Source organism: Oryctolagus cuniculus, chromosome 4 (genome assembly GCF_051225735.1).
Source record: "Oryctolagus cuniculus isolate XC-2025 breed Fujian yellow rabbit chromosome 4, ASM5122573v1, whole genome shotgun sequence".
Lineage (NCBI taxonomy): Eukaryota > Metazoa > Chordata > Mammalia > Lagomorpha > Leporidae > Oryctolagus > Oryctolagus cuniculus.
In genome coordinates this window covers 29,321,507-29,346,582 of record NC_142870.1, presented here as the reverse complement: position 1 = coordinate 29,346,582, position 25,076 = coordinate 29,321,507, and the positions used below count along the sequence as shown (strand labels likewise).

The 25,076-nt window shown below is 38.4% G+C and overlaps 1 pseudogene; it reads left to right on the top strand.

The window, feature by feature from the left end:
* The first annotated feature begins 2,036 nt into the window (after positions 1–2,036).
* On the top strand, positions 2,037–2,343 carry LOC127482836 (microtubule-associated protein 1 light chain 3 beta 2 pseudogene; annotated as a pseudogene).
* Positions 2,344–25,076: the final 22,733 nt, after the last annotated feature.

Genomic DNA, 25,076 nt, shown 5'->3' with positions numbered 1-25,076 from the left:
CGGGAAGGGCCGAGCAGACGAAAGAACAACGCAGGGTCCTGTGTCGTTCCTCCACGAAGAGGGGGAGCGACATAATGGTGCCGTGACTCGTATAAGAAGCCTAGGCAGGGTTTAGTGTCATTCCTCCACGAAGAGGGGGAGCAACACTTAGTGTAAGGACAGTGAATAATACTGTGGATTTTGGCAATTAAAACAAAATATAAAAAGAGAATAAGTGAATGAATGGTAGAGTTCAGATCATATATAGCATGTAGAAAAACTCATCAGTATTGTAAACCAGCCAATGGAAAAATTCAACAGAGAAAGAAAAATATATATGGTGCTTGGTAGCTTAATTAGATTATCATCTTAAAGGAAAGATTGCTTTTAGGATCTGAACGACCCAAGCTTTTAATATAAAAGAGAAGAGACAGCAGGGAAGAAATGCCTGGAGAAAGGAGAGGCACACAGAATGTGCACCAGAGTACAAAAGCGGAGGTTAAATCTAATCACAGACAAAATTTAGAAGAAAAAATTGTAAAGAGGATAGATGAAACTACAGAGATGATTTCAAATAGAAGAGAGGCTTGGGAATAGATAGCATCAAGTTCGAATGATTTAATTGACAGTGAAAAGGCAGGTGATTCAAGCAGTAAAAATATCTGCAGCAGGCAATCTGGATGACATGATAAGAAACAAAGAAGGTGAAATAAGGATGGCCATGCAATACAAGGACATGTTGAGATTATATAGCATGAATGCATAGTGATGCCAACTGGCACCATTAAGCAATGTTCTCAATCAATGTGAAGCAGCTTACAGACATAATAGAAGACATATGAGTTTATATGGGTGTTGGGAAATGAGCATGTGGGTCCACATGAAGGTCATGCTTATCACGATTTGCTATCTTTGAGAATTGCCTTAAGGTTAGGAAAAGAGCCAAATGAAGTCAGGAGAGTGGGATGAATCATTGGGTCAAATCAACATGATGCAGAGGAATGAGAAACACACAGAGCCAGGAGACCTGGGTTGCAATCCTTCCTCTGCTCTTTAAATGGTTATCTCACTTAGTTCCTTCATTTTTTTATTTTTATTTTTTTAACTTTTTTTAAGATTTATTTTATTTATTATTTGAAAGTCAGAGTCTGAGTTACACAGAGAGAGAAGGAGAGGCAGAGAGAGAGAGAGAGAGGTCTTCTGCCCGCTGGTTTACTCCCCAGTTGGCTGCAACAGCTGGAGCTGTGCTGATCTGAAGCCAGGAGCCAGGATCTTCCTCTGGGTCTTCCCATGTGGGTGCAGGGGCCCAAGGGCTTGGGCCATCTTCCACTGCTGTCCCAGGCTATAGCAGAAAGCTGGATCGGAAGTGGAGCATAGGACTCGAACTGGCGCCCATATGGGATGTCGGCACTGCCAGCAGCGGCTTTACCCTTTATGCCACAGTGCTGGCCCCGGTTCCTTCATCTTTATAACAAAGGTATTGAAACAAAGCAGTCCACAACCTTGGCTATATGTAAATTGCCTGTGGAAATTCAAATAATTTTGTTCCTGGTCCCTATCTTCTATGGTTTAAATATTATTTGCCTCAGAAACTCATGTTGGAATTTAATGTCCTTATGAGATATTAAGAAGATGGAAACAATCTGAGAATGGACTTTAGAGACTGGGAGACGATTAGCACTAAAGTTGTCAAGTAGAATCCCCATTATTGAATACTAAGTGACTTTTTAGGAAGGGGGAAAGAAACAACACATGGTTATTCCTCCTGTCTCTCAACATGTGATGTCCTGTGCCACTGGGCAGCAAGATGCAACCCTTTGACCTTGGACCAGAATTGTGACCCAAAACAACCTCTCTCTCTCTCTTTCTTTCTCTGTCTCTACAGTAACAGTATCTTAGTACATGCAGGTTGCTATACCAAAATACCATAAACTGGATGTCTTATAAAAAAGAGAAGCATTTCTCCTTTTTTTAAACTTTATTTTTAAGGTCTGGATCCCTGGTTATTCCCAGAGCCCATGGGGCCCTCCGTCCATTGCTGCACAGCTTCCACCATCATGCAGTCAGAGATTTTCAAGCAGGACCACACCCTTGAACAAAGAGGAGAAGATGTATTACTTCCCGAGAGCAGTATCCTACCAAAATTCCGATGATAATAGAACCATAGGAGGGTGAGAAGCAGTTTCCCGTCATGGGTAAAACTAAATTCCTTGTACCTAATCAGATGAACATGAGTGAACTCAAAATAATTAGGAAATTCTTACAGCCAATGCCAATCAGAATAAGGAGGATAAAGATGGATTCCTATATATGGTGTGCACCTCACAGGAAATGTTTGGCATGAAATTGTCAGTGTATGGTTAAAACAATGCATCTGTTCTAGAATTTTTTAAATCCTTACCAAAAAAAAAAAAGGATATTACCAACTGAGATTGATCAGTTCATCTAGTTATAGATCATACAAATAGTTGTGTTCCCACCTAGGAGAACCCACTCTAAAGAAGCTGGTCATTCTTCCTTTGTCTGTAACTCTATGCCAGGAGGTGACAGTCACTTGGAACTTCATTGCCACTTCTAAACCTTACTCTCCTATCTTATCTAGAAAGCCCTCATTCATTGAGTGTAAGATACCCAAGTTTAATACACTTTGCTCTTTCTTAACTAACTACTTATTGAGGACATTGATAAGTAGTGCTTCATGAAAAAAAATATGAAATGAGAGTGAGAATTTGGCATAGCAGTTAAGACACTTTTTAGGATGTCTGTATCCCATATTGGTGTGCTTGGATTTGAGTCCTGGCTCTATTTCCAATTCAAGGTTCCTGCTAAAGGAGATTCTGGGAGGCAACAGATGAAGGCAGAAGTATTTGTGTCCCAACCACCCATATATGAGACCTGGATTAAGTTCTGGTCTCCTGACTTCAGTCTAGTCCAGCCCTGGTTACTGAGCATGTTTAGGGGAGTAGACTAGCAGATGAAAGACCTCTATTTCTGTTTCTTTGCTTTTCAATTGTATTTTCTAAAAATATGAAATGAAATTATTTATGTACCATGTCTTGCAGTTGCACAGTGTCTCTCCCCAGACCAGTTTCTGCATTTGATAAAATACAACAACATTCATAATGAAAACTCTAAGCCAATTAGGTATAAAAGGAACATTCCTCAACACAATCAAGGCAATTTATGATAAACCCATTGCCAGCATCCTATTGAATGGGGAAAAGTTGGAAATATTATCTTTGAGATCTGGAACCAGACAAGGATGCTCACTGTCACCACTGCTATTCAATATAGTCCTTGAAGTTCTAGCCAGAGCCATTAGGCAAGAAAAGGTAATCCAAGGGATACAAATTGGGAAAGATAAAGTCAAACTATCCCTTTTTGCAGATGACATGAGTTTATATATGTAAGCAATCCAAAAGACTCCAAGAGACTATTGGAACTCATAGAAGAATTTGGTATAGTAGCAGGATATAAAAATCAATACACAAAAATCGATAGCCTTTGTATACACAGACAATGCCATGGCTGAGAAAGAACTTCTAACATTGATCCCATTCACAATAGCTACAAAAAATTAAATACTTTGAAATAAATTTAACAAAGTATGTCAACGATCTCTACAATGAGGATTACAAAACATTAAAGAAAGAAATAGAAGAATATATTAAAAACTGGAAAAATCTTTCATGTTCATGGATTGGAAGACTCAATATCATCAAAATGTCCATTATTCCAAAAGCATTTATACTCCTTAAATAAAATGTTTCTTTGGGTAAAAATACTGTTTATGTTTGTTTATCTTTGTAAATCTTATAACAAATATTTCATTAAACATTTAATTTGCAATTCTCCTATATGAAATCATGCTAAACATCTTTTTTAATGTTTAGCAGTTTCTGCCCTTTTCTTTTTAAAGATTTTATTTATTTATTTGACAGGTAGAGTTACAGCCAGTGAGAGAGAGAGAGAAAAGTCTTCCTTCCATTGGTTCATTCCCTAAATGGCTGCCATGGCTGGTGCTGTGCTGGTCTGAAGCCAGGAGCCAGGTGCTTCTTCCCAGTCTCCCATGCGGGTTCAGGGGCCCAAGCACCTGGGCTATCCTCCACTGCTCTTCCAGTCCAGCACAGATCTGGACTGGAAGAGGAGCAACCGGGACTAGAACCCGGTGCCCATTTGGGATGCCAGTGCCACAGGCAGAGGATTAACCTAGTGTATCATGGCGCTGGTCCCTCTGCTCTTTTCTATAACTAATTTGCCATCTCTTTTGCATTCTATTTAGGTACAGGCCTTTATATACTAATGAAAATCAATGTGTGCTGAAATATAAGTTATATTACTGTTTTCCTAATTTATTGAATTGTTCTTTTGGTGTTTGTCATACTGAACAATATTCTTCGCATATTGTTCAGTTTATCAATCTCTTCACCTTGCTATCTATTTTTTGACAGTGTTATAGACAGTGAGGGAGAGAGACCGAGAGAAAGGTCTTCCTTCCATTGGTTCACTCACCAAATGGCTGCTAGAGCCGGCGCTGCGCCTATCCAAAGCCAGGAGCCAGGAGTTTCTTCCTGGTCTCTCATGTGGGTGCAGGGGCCCAAGCACTTGGGCCATCCTCAACTGTCCTCCAGGGCCACAGCAGAGAGCTGGACTGGTAGAGGAGCAACCGGGACTACAACCCGGCACCCATATGGGGTGCTGGCACTACAGGCAGAGGATTAACCAAGTGAGCCATGGTGCTGCCCGCTATAATATTTATATTATAATAATTGCATCTGGACTTCTGACTCTTAACACTTTCCTATCATATTATCTACCCTTCCTGCCCATGCTCCAAACTTCTTACTCTTCCCTCTCCCATTCCCACTCTTAATTTTTACAAAGATGTACTTTTGGTTTACTTAATGATCATAATGTGAACCCTACACTAAGTAAAAGAGTTCAGCAAGTAGTATGAAAAAAAAAAAAACAAAAACAAAAAAACACTGTTCCTCACAGAAGAGACAAAGGCTATAAGCAATCATCAAATCTAAAAATTTCCATTTCACTCCCATACATTACATTTTAGGTACTCAATTAGTTACCTCTGATCAGGGGAAACATATAATATGTATCTTTATGGGACTGGCTTATTTCACTAAGTATAATGGTTTTCAATTACATCCATTTTGTTGCAAATGACAGGGTTTCATTTTTCTTTTTTTTTTTACTGTTGAGTAGTACTCCATAATTTCTATCCAGTCATCAGTTGATGGACATCTGGGTTGATTTTGTATTTTAGTTATTATGAATTGAGATGCAATGAACGTGGAAGTATAGATGACTCTTTCATATGCTGATTTCTTTTGGTTTGGGTAAATTTCAAGGAGTGGGATGGCTGGGTCAAATGGTAGGTCTGTATTCAGATTTCTGAGATATCTCTATACTGTCTTCCATAGTGGCTGTACCAGTTTACATTCCCATCAACAATGGATTAGGGTACCTTTTCTCCTGCATCCTTGTCAGCATTTGTTGTTTGTTGATTTCTGTATTAGAACCATTCTAATGGGTGAGGTGAAACCTCATTGTGGTTTTGTTTTGCATTTCCCTGATGACTAGTTATCCTGAACATTTTTTCCTGTGTCTGTTGGCCATTTGAATTTCCTTTCTTAAAAAATGCCTGCTCAAGTGCATTGCCCATTTCTTAACTGAGTTTTTTTTTCTTATTGTTGAATTTCTTAAGTTCTTTATAGATTCTGGATATTAACCCTTTATCAGTTGCATAGTTTGCAGATTTTTTTTTCCCACTTTACAGTTGCCTCTCTTCACTTTGCTGAGGTTTTTTTTTTTTTTTTTCTGTGCAGAAGTTTCTCTGCTTGAAGTAATCCCATTTGTCAATTTTGATTTTGGTGGCCTGTGGTTTGGGGGTCTTTTATAAGAAGTCTTTGACTATGCAATGTCTTGCAGGGTTTCCCCAATGTTCTCTAGTAATTTGATGGTATCAGGTTGTAGATTTACATCTTTGATCCATATTTGAGTGGATTTTTGTGTGAGGTGTAAGGGGTCTAATTTCATACTTCTGCATGTGGATATCCAGTTTTCCCAGTATCATTGGTTGAAGAGACTGTCTTTGCATTAGGGATTGAATTTAGCTCCTTTGTCAAAGATAAGGTTTGTATATGTGTGAATTGATTTTGGAGTTTCTATTCCATTCTACTGGTCTACACATTGGTTTTTTTTTTTCCCCAGTACCAGGCTGTTTCGATTATAACTGCTCTTTAGTATGTCTTGAAATCTGGTATTTTGATGCCTCCAACTTTGTTTTTGTTGTATAATATTGCTTTAGCTATTCAGAGTCTGTTATGTTTCCATATGAATTTTAGCATCATTTTTTCTAGATCAGAGAATAATGTTGTTAGTATTTTGATTGAGATTGCATTGAATCTATAAATTGCTTTTAATAGTATAGACATTTTCATGATATTAATTCTTCCAATCCATGAAAATGCAAGATTTTTCCATTTGTAATGTCTTTTTTTAGTTCTTTCTTTAGAGTTTTGTAATTTCATCAGAAATCTTTGACATCCTTGGTTTAATTTATTCCAAGGTATTTAATGTTTTTGTAGCTATTGTGAGTGGGGTTGATCTTAAAAATTCTATCTCAGACATAACATTGTCTGTGTATACAAAGTCTACTGAGTTTGTGTGTTAATTTTATATCTTGCCACTTTACCAAACTCTTTTATGAGTTCCAGTAGTCTCTCTCTCTCTCTCTCTCTCTCTCTTTTTTTTGACAGGCAGAGTGGATAGTGTGAGAGAGAGACAGAGAGAAAGGTCTTCCTTTTGCCGTTGGTTCACCCTCCAATGGCCGCTGCTGCCGGTGCACTGCGGCCAGCGCATCGCGCTGATCCGAAGGCAGGAGCCAGGTGCTTCTCCTGGTCTCCCATGGGATGCAGGGGCCAAGCACTTGGGCCATCCTCCACTGCACTCCCAGGCCATAGCAGAGAGCTGGCCTGGAAGAGGGGCAACCGGGACAGAATCTGGTGCCCCAACCGGGACTAGAACCCGGTGTGCCGGCACCTCAAGGTGGAGGATTAGCCTATTGAGCCACGGCGCCGGCCCCCAATAGTCTCTTAGTGGGCTCTTTTGGATCCCCTATATATTGAATCATGTCATCTGTGTATAGGGATAATTTGGCTTCCTCCTTTCCATTTGTATCCCTTGATTTTTTTTGCTACCTAAAGGTCCTTGCTAAATCTTCCAGGACTATATTAAATAGTACTAATAAGTTTGGGTATCCTTGTCTGGTCCCAGATTAGAGGTGATACTTCCAGCTTTTCCCCCATTCAATAGCATGCTGGCCATGGGTTTGTCATAAATTGCCTTGATTGTATTGCTTAAGTTTTTTCTTAAGGTTTTCATCATGGAAGGATGTTGTATTTTTATAAAATGCTTTCTCTTCATCTATTGAGATAACCATATGATTTTGTTCTTCAGTTTGTTAATGCATATATATCACAGTTATTGATTTGTGAATGTTGAATCATCCTTGCATACCAAGGATAAATCCTACTTGGTCTGGGTGAATGATCTTCCTGATTTGTTATTTAATTTGATTGGTTAATATTTTGTTGAGGATTTTTGCACCTATGTTCATCAGGGAAATTGGTCTATAGGTATCTTTCTCTGTTGTTTCTTTTTCTGGTTTAGGAATTAAGGTGATGCAGGATCCATAGAAGGAGTTTGAGAGGATTCCCTCCCTTTCAATTGTTTTGAATAGCTTGAGAAGAATTGGAATTAGTTCCTCTTTAAATGTCTGGTAGGGAGAAAAAAAAGATGGTGGAATAGGGAGGGAGCACACTGATAGTCCAGGAAAAGACAGTTTAATAAAAGTGGAAATACTGCAGGTTCAGGGAATAGTTAGGGAAGAAACAGCAGAGGAAAATCTTCCGGAACTACTGGGACATGGTGGACCTACGTGGAGGGCATAGGTGCCCACACCTCGGGACCCCAGCCGGTGAATCTATGCACCAGCACTGGAAAGGAAAGTGAGGTGAAACCTTAGTAGCCCGACACACTGGAGGGAAAGTGGAAGGAAGAGCCTAGAGGGAACAAGGCTTGAAGCCCTGTGGGGGAAAGTTCACCAGGCTAACTAGAGGAGAGAGAAAAATAAAAAATAAAAAATAAATAAATAAAAGGGACCAGTACGGACATGAGTCTCTCTCTCCACTCACCTCTCAAAGGCGAGCAAGACAAAGAGCAGGCATCATTTTGGACATACATAAGAGCTGCGCCCGCCATCAGCCAAGCAGAAAAACCTGACTTGGAGGGGGGGCGAAATAATAGGAGGTTAGGACCTGCTGAAGATGAGGAGCTAATGAACTGAGACTGTGAAAAAAAATGTGTGTGAGAGAACTCACAGAGTTCACGTGAGTACTCTCCAGAGATGCTACAAACTCAGTAACCTTGGCAACCTGGTGGGGAATGCAGGGGAATTTGAGCTCACACTGAGGACAGAACAGATCCTTTGTGTGGTCCTTAGGACAGAGAAGACAAATATTATACCCACAGGAGCCAGACATTAGACACTGACTGCCTTCAATTCCACTCAGCTGTGCGGAATTACTTACCTTCTGAATAAAAAAGATAGAGAGAGAGAGAGAGAGAGAGAGAGAGAGAGAGATTGATTTACCATGCCTAACCTGGTTGTGTCACCTTTGGCACATCCTTAACCCTGAAGAACCAAACAGAGCTCTCTGGCCACACCCATCACAAGCCTCTAAGGATCCATCAAAAGTAGACAGTCCGCTTAATACAGTTATAGTATAACGAGAAAAAACACCACAGCGAGGGAAGAAGAAACCAGAGAATATGGTTCTGTGGTTCAAGCAACAAACAGAAACTGAGGAAACAAGAACAAGGAAGACATTATGATGCTCCCAAATGAACAAGACGCCCCAATCCAAGATTATGAAGATGATGAGATGGAAGAAATGCAAGATATGGATTTCAAAAAATTTATGTTAATAACATTTAGAAGTTTTCAAAAACAAATTCTTGAACTACAGAAATCCTTACAGGACAGGATAGAAAATCTCTCTCGTGAAAATGAAATCTTAAGGAGGAATCAAAATGAAATGAAGAAACTAGTAGAACATGAAATTTTAAATGAAAAGTGATCCCTGTTAAATATAAGAGTGGGAATAAGAGAGGGAGGAGATGTACAATTTGGGACATGCTCAATCAGACTTGCCCCAATAGGTGGAGTTAGAAATGTGCCAGGGGATTCCAATACAATCCCATCAAGGTGGCATGTACCAATGCTATCTCACTAGTCCAAGTGATCAATTTCAGTTCACAATTGATCACACTGATAGGTCTGAGTGTCAAAGGGATCACACAAACAAGACTAGTGTCTGCTAATACTAACTGATAGAATCAAAAAGGGAGAGAATGATCCAACATGGGAAGTGGGATACACAGCAGACTCATAGAATGGCAGATGTCCTAAATAGCACTCTGGCCTCCGAATCAGCCCTTAAGGCATTCAGATCTGGCTAAAAAGCCCATGAAAGTATTTTAGGCATGGAAAGCCAAGACACTCTGGAAAAAAAAAAACCCTAAATGAAAGATCTCTGCGAGTGAGATCCCAGTGGAAAGAATGGGGCCATCAAAGAAGGAGGTTCCTTTCTCTGAAGGGAGGAGAGAACTTCCACTTTGACTATGACCCTGTCAGAATAAGATCAAAGTCGGCAAACTCAAAAGGCTTCCTTAGTCTTGGCAACTCATGACTAGAGCCTAGGGAGATTACTGATGCCATAAACAAGAGTGTCAAATTGTTAAGTCAACAACAGGAGTCACTGTGTACTTACTTCTCATGTGGGATCTGTCCTTAATGTGTTTTCCAATGTGAAGCAATGCTATAACTAGTACTCAAACAGTACTTTACACTTTGTGTTTCTGTGTGGGTGCAAACTGATGAAATCTTTACTTAATATATACTAAATTAATCTTCTGTATATAAAGATAATTGAAAATGAATCTTGATATGATGGAATGGGAGAGGGAGTGGGAGATGGGACGGGTGCAAGTGGGAGAGAAATTATGGGGGGGAAGCCATTGTAATCCATAAACTGTACTTTGGAAATTTATATTTACTAAATAAAAGTTAAAAAAAAGGAATTGTGATAGTGAAGAGAAATCAAAATGAAATGAAGAATTCAATAGATCAAATGACAAACACATTAGAGAGCCTTAAAAACATAGTCAGTGAAGCATAAGAGAGAATATTAGAAGACAGAGCACAGGAAAGTATACAGTCAAACCAAAGAAAAGAAGAGGAAATTAGAAATATAAAAAATATTGTTGGGAATCTACAGGATACTTAAAAAAACCAACATTTGGGTTCTAGGAGTTCCTGAAGGCATGGAGAGAGCGAAAGGATTAGAAGGTCTTTTTAGTGAGATACTAGCAGAAAATTTCTCAGGTTTGGAGAAGGACAGAGACATCCTAGTACAGGAAGCTCATAGAACCCCTAATAAACATGACCAAAAGAGATCCTCACCACGACACATTGTAATTAAACTCACCACACAGTGAAACAGAAAAGATCCTAAAATGTGCAAGAGAGAAATGTCAGATTACTCTGAGGATCTCCAAATAGACTCACAGCAGAATTCTAATCAGAGACCCTACAGGATAGGAGGGAATGGCGAGACATAACCCAGTTGCTAAACGAGAAAAACTGCCAGCCCAGAATGTTATATCCTGCAAAGCTCTCATTTGTGAATGAAGGTGAAATAAAGACCTTTCATAGCTAACAGAAATTGAAAGGATTTGTCGCCACTCGTCCAGCCCTGCAAAAGATGCTTAAAGATGTGTTACACACAGAAACACAGAAACACGGCCATCAATATGAAAGAAGGTAAAGGAAAAAAACCTACCAGTAAAAGATCACAGGAAGTTCAAAGCATATATTAGAAAATATCTTTCTGGAAGATGGCAGGACAAAGTTACTATGTATCAATAGTCACATTGAACGGTAATGGCCTCAACTCTCAGTTAAAAGACACAGATTGGCTGAATGCATTAAGGAACAAAACCCATCTATTTGATGCTTACTAGAAACACATCTTTCCAACAAAGATGCATACAGACTGAAAGTGAAAGGCTGGAAAAAGATATACCATGCCAACAGAAATGAAAAAAGAGCGGGCGTAGCCATCTTAATATCAGACAAAATAAACTTTAACACAAAAACTGTTAAGAAAGACAAAGAGGGGCACTATATAATGATTAAGGGTTCAATTCAACAGGAAGATGTAACTATTATCAATGTATATGCACCTAATTACAGGGCACCGGTATATTTAAACGATATGTTAAGGGACTTAAAGGGAGAGTTAGACTCCAATACAGTAGTACTGGGGGACATCAATACTCCACTCTCAGAAATAGACAGATCAACAGGACAGAAGATCAACAAGGAAACAGCAGATTTAATCGACACTATAGCCCAAATGGATCTAACAGATATCTACAGAACTTTTCATTCTACACAGAAAGCATTTACATTCTTCTCAGCAGTACATGGACCCTTCTCTAGGATTGACCACATACTAGGCCATAAAGCAAGTCTCAGCAAATTCAAAAGAATTAGAATCATACCATGCAGCTTCTCAGACCACAGTAGAATGAAGTTGGAAATTAGCAACTCAGGAATCCCTAGAGCATATGCAAACACATGGAGACTGAACAACATGCTCCTGAATGAACAATGGGTCATAGAAGAAATCAAAAGAGAAATCAAAAACTTTCTGGCAGTAAATGAGGATAACAGCACAACATACCAAAACTTATGGGATACAGCAAAAGCAGTGTTAAAAGGAAAGTTTATAGCATTAGGTGCCTACATCAAATTGGAAAGGCATCAAATAAATGATCTTTCAGTGCATCTCAAGGATCTAGAAAATCTGCAGCAAACCAGACCCAAATCTAGTAGGAGAAGAGAAATAATTAAAATCAGAGAAGAAATCAACAGGATTGAATCCAAAAAAATTTACAAAAGATTAGCCAAATGAAGAGCTGGTTTTTTGACAAAATAAACAAATATGACACACCATTGGCCCAACTAACTAAAAAAAGAAAAGACCCAACTCAATAAAATCAGAGATGAAAAATGTAACAACATACACCACAGAAATAAAAAGAATCATCAGAAATTACTACAAAAAATTGTATGCCAGCAAACAGGGCAATCAATCAGAAATGGATAGATTTCTGGACTCATGCAACCTACCTAAATTGAATGAGGAAGACATAGAAAACCTAAACAACACATCAGAAAGTTCATCCACCCAGACCAAGCAGGATTTACCCCTGGTATGCAGGGATGGTTCAATGTTTGCAAATCAATCAATGTGATACACCACATTAACGAACTGCAGAAGAAAAACCATATGATTATCTCAATAGACACCGAGAAAACATTTGATGAAATACAACACCCTTTCATGATGAAAACTCTAATAAAATTGGGTATAGAAGGAATATTCCTCAATGCAATCAAGGCAATTTATGAAAAACCCACAGTCAGTATCCTATTGAATGTGGAAAAGTTGGAAGCATTTCCACTGAGATCTGGTACCAGACAGGGATGACCACTCTCACCACTGCTATTCAATAGAGTTCTGGAACTTTTAGCCAGAGCTTTAGGCAAGAAAAAGAAATTAAAGGGACACAAATTGGGAAGGAAGAACTCAAAACTGTCCGCTATGCGGATGATATGATTCTTTATTTAGGGGATCCAAAGAACTCTACTAAGAGACTATTGGAACTCATAGAAGAGTTTGGCAAAGTAGTAGGATATAAAATCAATGCACAAAAATCAACAGCCTTTGTATACACTGGCAATGCCATGGCTGAGGAAGAACTGCTAAGATCAATCCCATTCACAATAGCTACAAAAACAAATACCTTGGAATAAGCTTAACCAAAGACGTTAAAGATCTCTACAATGAGAATCACAAAATCTTAAGGAAAGAAATAGAAGAGGATACCAAAAAATAGAAAAATCTTCCATGCTCATGAATTGGAAGAATCAATATCATCAAAATATCCATTCTCCCAAAGCAATTTATAGATTCAATGTGATACCAATCAAAATTCCAAAGACATTCTTCTCAGATCTGGAAAAAATGATGCTGAAATTCATATGGAGACACAGGAGACCTCGAATAGCTAAAGCATTCTTGTACAACGTAAACAAAGCCGGAGGCATCACAATGCCAGATTTCAGGACATACTACAGGGCAGTTGTACTAAAAACAGCATGGTTCTGGTACAGAAACAGATGGATAGACCAATGGAACAGAATTGAAACACCATAAATCAATCCAAACATCTATAGCCAACTCATATTTGATCAAGGATCCAAAACCAATCCCTGGAGTAAGGACAGTCTATTCAATAAATAGTGCTGGTTAAACTGCATATCCATGTGCAGAAGCATGAAGCAACACCCCTACCTTTCACCTTATACAAAAATCCTGTCAACATGGATTAAAGACCTAAATCTACAACCAGACACCATCAAATTATTAGATTACATCAGAGAAACCCTGCAAGATATAGGCACAGGCTAAGACTTCTTGGAAAAGACCCCAGAGGCACAGGCAGTCAAAGCCAAAATTAACACTTGGAATTGCATCAAATTGAGATGTTTCTGTACTTTAAAAGAAACAGACAGGAAAGTGAAGAGGGAAACGACGGAATGGGAAAAAATATTTGCAAACTATGCAACCGATAAAGGTTTAACAACCATAATCTACAAAGAAATCAAGAAACTCCACAACAACGAAATAAATAACCCACTTAAGAGATGGGCCAAGGACCTCAATAGACATTTTTCAAAAGAGGAAATCCAAATGGCCAACAGACACATGAAAAAATGTTCAAGATCACTAGCAATCAGGGAAATGCAAATCAAAACCACAATGAGGTTTCTTTCTTTTCTTTTTTTTTTTTGACAGGCAAAGTGGATAGTGAGAGAGAGAAACAGAGAGAAAGGTCTTCCTTTTTCCATTGGTTCACCCTCCGATAGCCGCCACGGCCGGCGCACTGCAGCCGGCATACCGCGCTATCCGAAGGCAGGAGCCAGGTGCTTCTCCTGGTCTCCCATGGGGTGCTGGGCCCAAGCACTTGGGCCATCCTCCACTGCCTTCCCGGACCACAGCAGAGAGCTGGCCTGGAAGAGGGGCAACTGGGAAAGAATCTGGCGCCCCGACCAGGACTAGAACCCAGTGTGCCTGCGCTGCTAGGTGGAGGATTAGCCTACTGAGCCATGGCGTCATCCCACAATGAGGTTTCACCTCACCCCAGTTGGAATGGCTCACATACAGAAATCTACTAACAACAGATGCTGGCTTGATGTGTGGAAAAAGGGACACTATCCCAATATGGTGGGAATGCAAACGTATAAAGTCATTATGGAAGTCAGTCTGGAGATTCCTCAGAAACCTGAATATAACCCTTTCATGCAACCCAGCCATCCCACTGCTTGGAATTTACCCAAAGGAAATTAAATTGGCAAATAAAAAAGCTATATGCACCTTAATGTTTTTTGCAGCTCAATTCATGATAGCTAAATCCTGGAATCAACCTAAATGCCCATCAACAGTAGACTGGATAAAGAAATTATGGTACATGTACTCCATAGAGATTGTACAGCAAAAAAATAAAAATAAAAAATAAAAAACAACAACGAAATCCGGTCATTTTCAACAAAATGGAGCAATCTGGAACACATCATGCTGAGTGAAATAAGCCAGTCCCAAAGGGACAAATATCATATGTTCTCCCTGATTGGTGACAACTATCCGAGCATCTTAAAGGAAACTTGTTGAAGTGAAATGGACACTATGAGAAACAGTGACTGGATCAGCCCTTGTCCTGACTGTCGATGAACAACTTAATACTTTATCCCTTTTAGTATTTTTTTTGTTCTACTTAATACCGTTGGTTGAACTCTGTAATTAACACACAATTATTCTTAGGTATTTAAATTTAATTGAAAAGTGACCCCTGTTAAATATAAGAGTGGGAATAAGAGAGGGAGGAGATGTACAATTTGGGACATGCTCAATGAGACCTGCCCCAAACAATAGAGATAGAAACGTGCCAGGGGATTCCAATTTAATCCTATCAAGGTGGCATGTACCAATGCCATCTCACTGGTCAAAATGATCAATTTCAGTTCACAATTGATCATAATAATAGGTCTAAGAGTCAAAGAGATCCCATAAACAAGATTAGTGTCTGCTAATACTAACTGATAGAATTAAGAAAGAGAGAACGATCTAATATGGGAAGTGAGATACACAGCAAACTCATAGAATGGCAGATGTCCTAAACAGCACTCTGTCCTCAGAATCAGCCCTTCAGATATTCATATCTGGCTGAAGAGCCCATGAAAGTATTTTAGGCATGGAAAGCCAAGACACTCTGGAAAAAAAAAGAAAAAAAAAGGATCTAAATGAAAGATCTCTCTCTGCAAGTGAGATCCCAGTGGTATGAATGGGCCATCAAAGAAGGAGGTACCTTTCTCTGAAGGGAGGAAAGAACTTCTACTTTGACTATGGCTTTTTCTAAATAAGATCAGAGTCGGCAAACTCAAAAGGCTCCCATAGCCTTGGCAACTCATGAGAAGAGCCTTGGCTAATTACTGATGTCATAAACAATGGTGTCAATTTGTTAAGTCAACAACAGGAGTCACTGTTTACTTACTCCTCATATGGGATCTCTGTCCTTAATGTGTTGTTCAATGTGAAGTAATGCTATAACTAGTACTGAAACAGTATTTTACACTTTGTGTGTCTGTGTGGGTACAAACTGTTGAAATCTTTACTTAATATATGCTAAATTGATCTTCTATATATAAAGAGAATTGAAAATGAATCTTGATGCGAATGGAATGGGAGAGGGAGCGGGATATTGGGAGGGTTGCGGGTGGGAGGGAAGTTATGGGGGGAAAAGCCATTGTAATCCATAAGCTGTACTTTGGATATTATATTTATTAAATAAAAGTTAAAAAAATAAATGTCTGGTAGGAATCAAAAGTGAAGCTGCCCAGTCATGGCTTCTCTTTGTTGGGAGGGTTTTTATTACTGGTTCAATCTCTGTTTTGGTAAGGGGTCTATATAGGTTTAGACGTTTCTGTGTCTTAAAGAATCAATTTTGATATGTTATGTGTGACCAGGAATGTATTCATTTCTTCTGCGTTTCACAATTTGTTGCTATATAGCTCTTTGTAGTGTTTTCTGAAGGTTCTTTTTCTTCTGTGGTATCTGTTGTTACATTTGTTTTTTCATATTGATTTTGTGGATTTGGGTCTTCTCCCTCTATCTTTTTTTGGTTAGTTGGCCATTGGTATATCAATTTTGTTTGTTTTTCCAAAAAAACAGAATTCTTAATTTCCAGATCTTTTAGTTTTTTATTCAATTTTGCTTATTTCTTCTCTAATTTTAATTATTTCTTTCCTTCTACTAATTTTGGTAATGCTGGCATCCCATATGGGCACTGATTTGAGACCCAGCTGCTCTACTTCTGATCCATCTCCATGGTAATGCACCTAAGAAAGCTTATTATTTTCTTTCTATCTTCATATTGCCTTCTTTACACATGTGTCAAATCTCCTCATGTCTTTTTCTTTTTTTTAAATTTATTTTTTAAGGAATACAAATTTTATAAGTACAACTTTAGGAGTATAGTTATTCTTCCCACCATGCCTGCCCTCCTAACCACACTGCCACACCTCCTCCTCCTCCCTTTGCACTTGCCAGTCTCATTCTTCATTAAGATTCATTTTCAATTTGTACACAGAAGTCCAACTCTATACTAAGTAAAGGTTTCAACAATTTGCACATACATACACACACACAGATACAAAAAAAAAATCCTGCATGGGGATTTAATGCACAGTGACTCCTGTTGTTAATTTAACATTTAACATTCTTAAGTATGATGTCAGTGAACACCCAAGGCTCTTGACATGAGCTGCCAAGGATGTGGAAGCCTTTTGAGTCCACTAACTCTGTCAGTGTTTGGACAAGGCCATGGGCAAAGTGGAAGTTCTCTCCTCCCTTCAGAGAAGAGTATATCCACTTTTCTCTGAAGGGAGGAGAGAACTTCCACTTTGTGTATGACCCTGTCTAAAAACCGACAGAGTTTGTGAACCCAGAGGTTTCCATATCCTTGGCAAGCTCATGTCAAGAGCCGTGGGTGAACACTTATGTCATAAATAAGAGTGTCAGTTGTTAAATCAACAACAGGATTTACTTTGCACTTACTCCCTATGTTGGACCTCTGTCCTTAATTAGTTGTACTATGAGAATTAATGGTAAAACTTGTCTTCAAACTGTACTTTATACTAAAATTTCTGTGTGGGTGCAAATAGTTGAAATCTCTACTTACCATAGAGTTGGTCTTCTGTATATAAAGCCAATTAAAAATGAATATTAATGGAAAATGAAATGGGAGAAGGAGTGAGAGGTGGAATGGGTGAGCAGGAATGGGGGGAAGAAACAGTATATCCCTAAAAGCTGAACATATGAAAATTTGTACCATTAGAAGTAAGTCTGTAGGAATGTATGCAGAACTATACAGCTTTATAGTTACAAACTTCCTCTTCCCTCTCTTATTCGCACTCTTATTTTTCACTGACATCTATTTTCAATTAACTTTATACACATATGATTAACTCTATGTTAAGTAAAGAGTTCAATAAATAGTATGAAGAAAAAAATAAAACAAAAAAATACCAAAAAAGCAAAACTGTTCCTTGAGAGGCAATACAAGGGCAGCTCAAGTAATCCCTTCTTAAAATGTCAATTTCACTTCTACAGATTTCCTTTTAGGTCTCTATTAGTTCTCACAAATCAGGGAGAACATACAGTTTTTGTCCCTTTGGGACTGCTCATGCCTATTTCTTATCTGGACAAATATGACAGCATTTATGGTCCATCCAGATAGTCTAGGACAGCCTCATCAGCTTAAGACCATTAATGTAATCATATCTACAAAGACTTTTTAAAAATAAGATGACATTTGCACAATTCATATTATAAAAATGGATATTTTTAAAAATATTTTTGTCTTGAGTCTCTTTAAAAAACATTCATTTTCATCTACTCAAAAGGCAAAGTGATAGAGAAAGAGAGAGAGAGAGGGAGGGAGAGAGAGGTCTTCCATCTATGGAAATTACAACTGTGAAGTTACAGAGGCTGAGGGAGAGGGAGAGGGAGGAGGGATGATGGAGGATGGAGGAGAGAGGAGGAAGGAGGGAGGAGGGAGGAGGGAGGTCTTCCCTCTGCTGGTTCACTAACCAAATGGCCACAATGGCTGGAGCTGCATCTATCTGAAACCAGGAGCCAGGAGCTTCTTCCAGGTCTCCCACATGAGTCTGAGGCCCAAGGACTTGGGCCATCTTCTACTGCTTTCCCTGACCATAACAGAGAGCTGGATCTGAAGTGGAGCGACTAGGACCCGAACTGGTGCGCACATGGGATGCCAGCACTGTAGGCAGCAGCTTTACCTGCTACACCACAGTGCCATCCCCTCAAAATCTTTTTAGTATAGGGAGAGAACCGTATAGGTCAATCTGAAATGTGATTTATTTTAAACTGATAGTGGTATCACAAACTATGTATCATTTCTGTCATAGAATACTGTACATTTAATGTACTCTTAATTGACTATGGTGAATATGGGAAGACAACTAAAATTTCAAACAGTAGTACCTGATTATGCACTTATTCAAGAATTTTAATTAAATGGAATTATATGAATTAATGGATTAATGGCTATGATGTTTAAAAGGACATGTATGCTGGCCTATCATAACTGGAGAACTCTTTTCCCAGGAGCCTCATTTGAATGCTGTACTATTACTTGGCCTTTATAACTAAGTAGTCATTCAGATATACAGCTAACCCTAATTTATATACAATTCTATCTTTTTTTCTTCCTATCTAAAATGATAAAAATTTAAAAAGCAATCAATTGTTAATATTAGTAACATCATATTTTGAGTTATCATGAATTTGCCTGTAGAGAAAGATTTTGCTGTTGAACATGACAGACTGAAATTCAAAAAGAATAGTCAAAAATGCACCATAATTGCTCTTGAAGAAAAGGCTATTGATTTCTTCACCATTATCTCATCAAAGAGAAAGTGAAGGGAGAAAAATACAAGTTCAAAGAGATCCACTACTCAGGTAACAGTTAAGAGCTTTGGGTGAAAATTTCTACCTCATTAAAATCCTTTAAAGGAAGCAGCTTGTCTTTGTGGAGGAATCATCATTCTCAGTTTGAGTCCATCCTCTGGAGTTTTCACCTCTGCAGCAGGGTTCATTCTGTGCAGTTTCTAAGAAGTGCTTCTTTCATGGGAGGGATTTATGTTAAGTTGGTTGAGGGGAGGTAGTTGATTGTGAAGCCTTTTTAATGGAGTACAAAAGACTGTTGAGTAATTAAATAGATTTCTTTTCCTTGAGACTCTTCCATGGCTTTAAAAAAACCACTCTGTTGAGCCATGTAAAATCAATTTCCATTACTGGCCTTGACCTTTGCAGTTTTATAAACATGTTTTTTTCCCTGAGTTTGGAATGTGGTTCAAAGGCAATAGTATAAGACTAGAGGCTGAAATAGGTTATTTTAATAAAACTTACTTCTTTTAAAGTAAAAAATTTCCTCACATTCATTCAGCTACTGTGTATGTTATGAATATAATTAAACATTTATACATTTCTCTATGTTTATGTTACATCTATGTTGTGTGTATTTACATTAAGTATATAAATATGGGTATTGATTTGTTTATTCTTAATTGAAGAGTCATAATTATATACACTTATGTGGTACCATGTGATGGTTTGATATATGTTTATATAAGATGGAATTATTAAATATAGCTAATTAACATATCCGTTACTTCACTTGCTTATAATGTTTGAGACAATTGAAATCTACCCTTATTTGAAATATATAATGCACTATTTTTTATTATTGCTTCAGTTACCCTTCTGTGCAATAGATTTCAAATTTATTCCTCCTAACTCAAATTTATTACCCTTTGTCCAACAACTCCTCATTCCTGCTCTCCCCCTTCAAATATGTTTATTTATAGATTTTTTCTTCTCTACAGTACAGATTTGTACTTTGTTTTCACTGCTGAAAGGTATTTTTTCCCTTCCTATTCCAAGAAAGTAGCCAAGCCATTGTGTTCCTGAGCCCCAGGGGCTTAGGATTGCTGAATGGAAAGTAGATGTTGCCAGAGGACTGCTTCATTACATTTTTGTTTTGTTTTGCTTTGTTTTGTTTTGGAGGATTAGTCCATTGTGATGGTTATGCAATGTCACCTAAGGTGGAGAAGAGGGGTGAGGTTTTTGGGGATGTGTGAGGAGATGGAGGCAGAAATGACTGTATAGTAGAAATTCCTTGAGACAAAGAGAAGGAAGGAGATTGGGTGGTTTCCAAAGAGGTAGTCTACGTTAATTTCCAGCTGGGCTGATTGCTACGGGACACCAAGGAAAAAGGACTTTAGGAGCCCTGGTCTTGGCAACTTTGGAGACACAGACCCTTGCATAAGCTTACCAGTGAGTATAATGACCTTCCCCAGGGGCCAGATAATGAGCACATCAGTAGGGACCAGTCAGGGCCTTAAGACTTTCTTTCAAAATTTTGGACTATAGAAGTCATCCTCAGTCCAAACTTTTGCATCACCTGGAAATGGAATTGGAGAAGGAAGACCAGAAATGATTGAAATGGAAATTGGTGCTCTAAGTAGATCAGTTGGATTTAAACAAAACATCCAGAGCGATAGTGAAGGTTTTATGCTTCTTCTTTCCCCTACTATTTCTTCATCTGTGAAATGTTGATTATTTAACATTAAATGAAAACCTATATGAAGTAACTGTATTACAATATTATATATTCAATGGACTGTCACCAAGAAATATTTATGTGTGTCCATACTATTGCAAGTACAGGAATTTCAATGATACACAAAATAAACTTCTAGTTCTCAAGGATTTGATGTTATAATTCTATATGTGAATTAAGTACATAGAACTATCTGTAAGAAATGGGTTCATGTCTCCAAGTAAGAAATGTAGGCAGATGAACCTGAGAGGGACCATAGGGAAACTGAATGGAAGTGTTTGGAGGCAGGAGTCATCATGTAAGATTAAAAAAAAAAAAAAAACTGTAGGAAGCTTAGAACAGAAGATGGCAATCCTAAGGGTGAAAAGAATTTGTGTGTGATGCTATCATCGAAAGATTATCTTGAAGACACAGTAGTTATTCATAAAATAATTGAACAGGATATTTGAACATTTTTTCCTGTGCTTTGTTTTCCATTTAATTTTTCAAAAATCAAAATGATAGGTACACAAAGTTTAAAGAATAATTGATAGAATTAAAAAGGAGAGAATGATCCTACATGGGAAGCAGGATACACAGCAGACTCATAGAATGGCAAATGCCCTAAATAGCACTCTGGCCTCAGAATCAGCCCTTAAGGCATTCAGATCTGGCTAAAAAGCCCATGAGAGTTTCACAGGCATGGAAAGCCAAGAAACTGTGGCAAAAAAAAAAAAAAATGACCTAAATAAAGATCTCTGTGAGTGAGATCCCAGTGGAAAGAATGGGCCATCAAAGAAGGTGGTATTTTTCTCTGAAGGGAGGAGAGAACTTCCACTTTGAATATGGCCTTGTCTAAATAAGATCGGAGTTGGTGAACTCAAAAGGTTTCCATAGCCTTAGTAGCTCATGACAAGAGCCTCGGGTGATTACTGACGTCATAAATAAGAGTGTCAATTGTTGAATCAACAACAGGAGTCACTGTGCACCTACTCCTCATGTAGGACCTCTTTTTCCTTAATGTATTGTACTATGTGAATTAACAGTATAACTAGTACTCAAACAGTACTTTATACTTTGTGTTTCTGTGTGGGTACAAACTGTTGAAATCTTTACTTAATATATACTAAATTGTTCTTCTGTATATAAAGATAATTGAAAATGAATCTTGATGAGGGATGGGATGGGAGAGGCAGTGGAAGACAGGATGGTTGCAGGTGGGAGGAAGGTTATGGGGGGAAAATCCACTATAATTCAAAAGTTGTACTTTGGAAATTTATATTTATTAAATAAAAGTTGCAAAAAAGAATAAAAGATTCCAATAAGATGGTACCAAAAACCCCCTTAGTTGCTCTCATCCATTTTTCTCTACTCGGAATCAACCATCAACCACTTTTATTTGTTTTTGTTGTTTTACTTGTTTTTTTTCTTAGTATATGATCTATATGTTCCCAAGTAATGTGCTAATATTCCCATTTTGATTTTTTGTTTTAAGCATTATCTATTAGTATTTACTTACATTTTAGAAAATGATTTTTTTTTTAATTTGGCATTCTCCACCTTTACCCAATCACATGAATTCTTTTTGCTCCCCACCTTTCCAGTATTATAATTTTTTAAATTAATTTATTTATTTGAGTGGCAGAGCTGCAGAGAGAGGGAGAGGAAGAAACAGGGAGAGAGGTCTTCCATCGCTTGTTTACTCCCAAAATGGCCACAATGGCTGGAGCTGGGCTGATCTGAAGCCAGGAGCCAAGAGCTTCTTCCAGATCTCCCCTGGTGGTGCAGGGGTCCAAGCACTTGGGCCATCTTCCATTGCTTTCCCAGGTTATTAGCAAGGAACTGGATCAGAAGTGGAACAGCTGGGACTCGAACCAGCATCCATATGGAATGTCGGCCCTGCAAGTGGAGGCTTAACCCACTACACCACAGCGCTGGCCCTTCCAGTATTGTAACTTGAATTAGAGAAAAGTTACTGCAAATGCTATTCATAAGTAGCATTTTATGGAAGCACATCTTCCAAAATGATGCAGGAGATGAACAATTTTTGACTCTTTGAATGCCTACAAATATTCTTATTCTTCCTTCATATCAATTGATAGTTTGGATATAGACATTAATATTGAGAAACATTATCTTTTAGGATTTTTAAGGTATTGCTCTTCTTATAACTTCTAGGAGCACACTATGGCTAGTGTGCTGTTGGAAAATCCAAAGATAATAATTTTCTTGGTCCTTGTAAGTGATCATTTTCCATGCCCTCCTGTCTTGGAGCTTGCCTTTGTTCTCAGTTTTAAAATTTCATGATGATGTGACTTCGGTGTGGTTAATCTGCATTCTCTTTCGATGTAAATATTTAGGCCATTTTGTTCTTAGAAATTCACTTGAAATCAATAATTGTCTTTCTTCTCTTTCTCCATTCTGTTTCATGAGAACTCCTTTTATTTCAGAGTTCAACTTGTGAATTTGTCCTCTAATTATCTGATTTTTTTTCTTCTCTTTTCCATCCGTTGGTTTACCCCCCAAATGGCTGCAACGACCAGAGCTGAGCCAATCCAAAGCTAGGAGCCAGGAGCTTCTTCATGGTCTCCCACCTGGGTGCAAGGGCCCAAACACTTGGACCATCTTCCACAGCTTTCCCAGGCCATAAACAGCTGATTGGAAGAGGAACAGCAGGGACACAAACCAGCTCCCATATGGAATGCAGGTGCCACAGGTGGAGGCTTAGCTTACTATGCCAAAGCGCCATTCCCCATTTTCTTGTTCTTATTTGTTGGTTCTTTTTTCTGGAGGATTTCTACAATTTTATTTTCTGACACTTCTATTGAGTTTTTCATTTGTGCGCTTTTATATATTTAAAGTTTATAGTATTTTATATATTTGTTTACTGAACAGCCTTTTTTCAGAAACTGCAGATTGTATTTGTTTTGTAAAAACAATGCATTCCCTTGCTTCCCTAAAGATATTAATGATAATAAATTTTCTTCTCTTTGTGTTGTCTTTTGTTCTTCCACTTGTTTGAACTTTAATTTTGTTCTGTATTTCTCATTTTAAAAGATATCTTGGGGCCAGCCTTGTGGCAGAGAAGGTAATGCTCCAGCTACAATGCTGGCATCCCATATGGGTACCAGTTTGTGTCCTGGCTGCTCCACTTCTGATCCAGCTTTCTTAATGGTCTGTGAAAAACAATGGAGGATGGCCCAAGATGAAGCTCCAGCTCCTGGCTACAGGCTAGCCCATCTCTGGCTGTTGCAGCCATCTAGGGAGTGAACAAACAGAAGCAAGATCTCTCTATTTCCCTCTCTGTCTGTAATTCTGCCTTTCAAATAAAGAAATAAAAAAATAAAAATATCTTAGCTATCTGGTAATCCTGAATTGTTTGCATATACTTAAGAGTGTCATATACTTACCATATGAGGGTGAAGATTGTTGGCTTAGCTGTAGGGAGATTTGTTGATGTTAGTGCTGTGTAATATAAGTATATACAATGATGAACATGTTCAATACCATAGGCACTCCATATATGTCTATGGATCACTTGAAATGTGACTAGTTTTACTGAGGAAATGGTGTTTTCATTTTAATTAACTTACATTTTATTTTTCTAGATTCATTTATTTATTTGAAAATCAGAATTATGCAGGGAGGGGGAGAGACAGAGAGAGAAAAAGAGATATCTTCTGTCTGCTGGTTCACTGCCCAGATGGCTGCAATGGTCAGGGCTGTGCCAGGCTGATGCCAGGAGTTTCAGCTGGGTTTCTCACATAGGCAGCAGTGGCCCAAACACTTATGCCATCTTTGACTGCTTTTCTGAGGCTACTAGAAGGCAGCTGGTTCAGAAATGGATCAGCTGGGACATGAATTGGTACCCATATGGGATGCTGGGTTCACAGGCTGCAGCATTACCTGCTACCTGCTGAGCCACAGTGCAGGCCCCTAGTTTATATTTTAAAATGAGTTGCTGCTTGTGGCTACTAGCTACTGCATTGGACAACACAAGTACAGACTCTGAATTTTTTCTTTATTGAATTTGGTTAGATTTATTAGATAAAAAGCCTGAATTCCTTTGTGGAAAGTTTAGGCCTGATTGTTAGCATTCTGAAAGCCAGGTAGAGAAAGAAGACTGGAGGGCAGGGATAAGTTTTAGTTTTCAATATGTCAAGACCCACCCAATCCTAATTTTTCTATTCAGGATTGCACTTTCA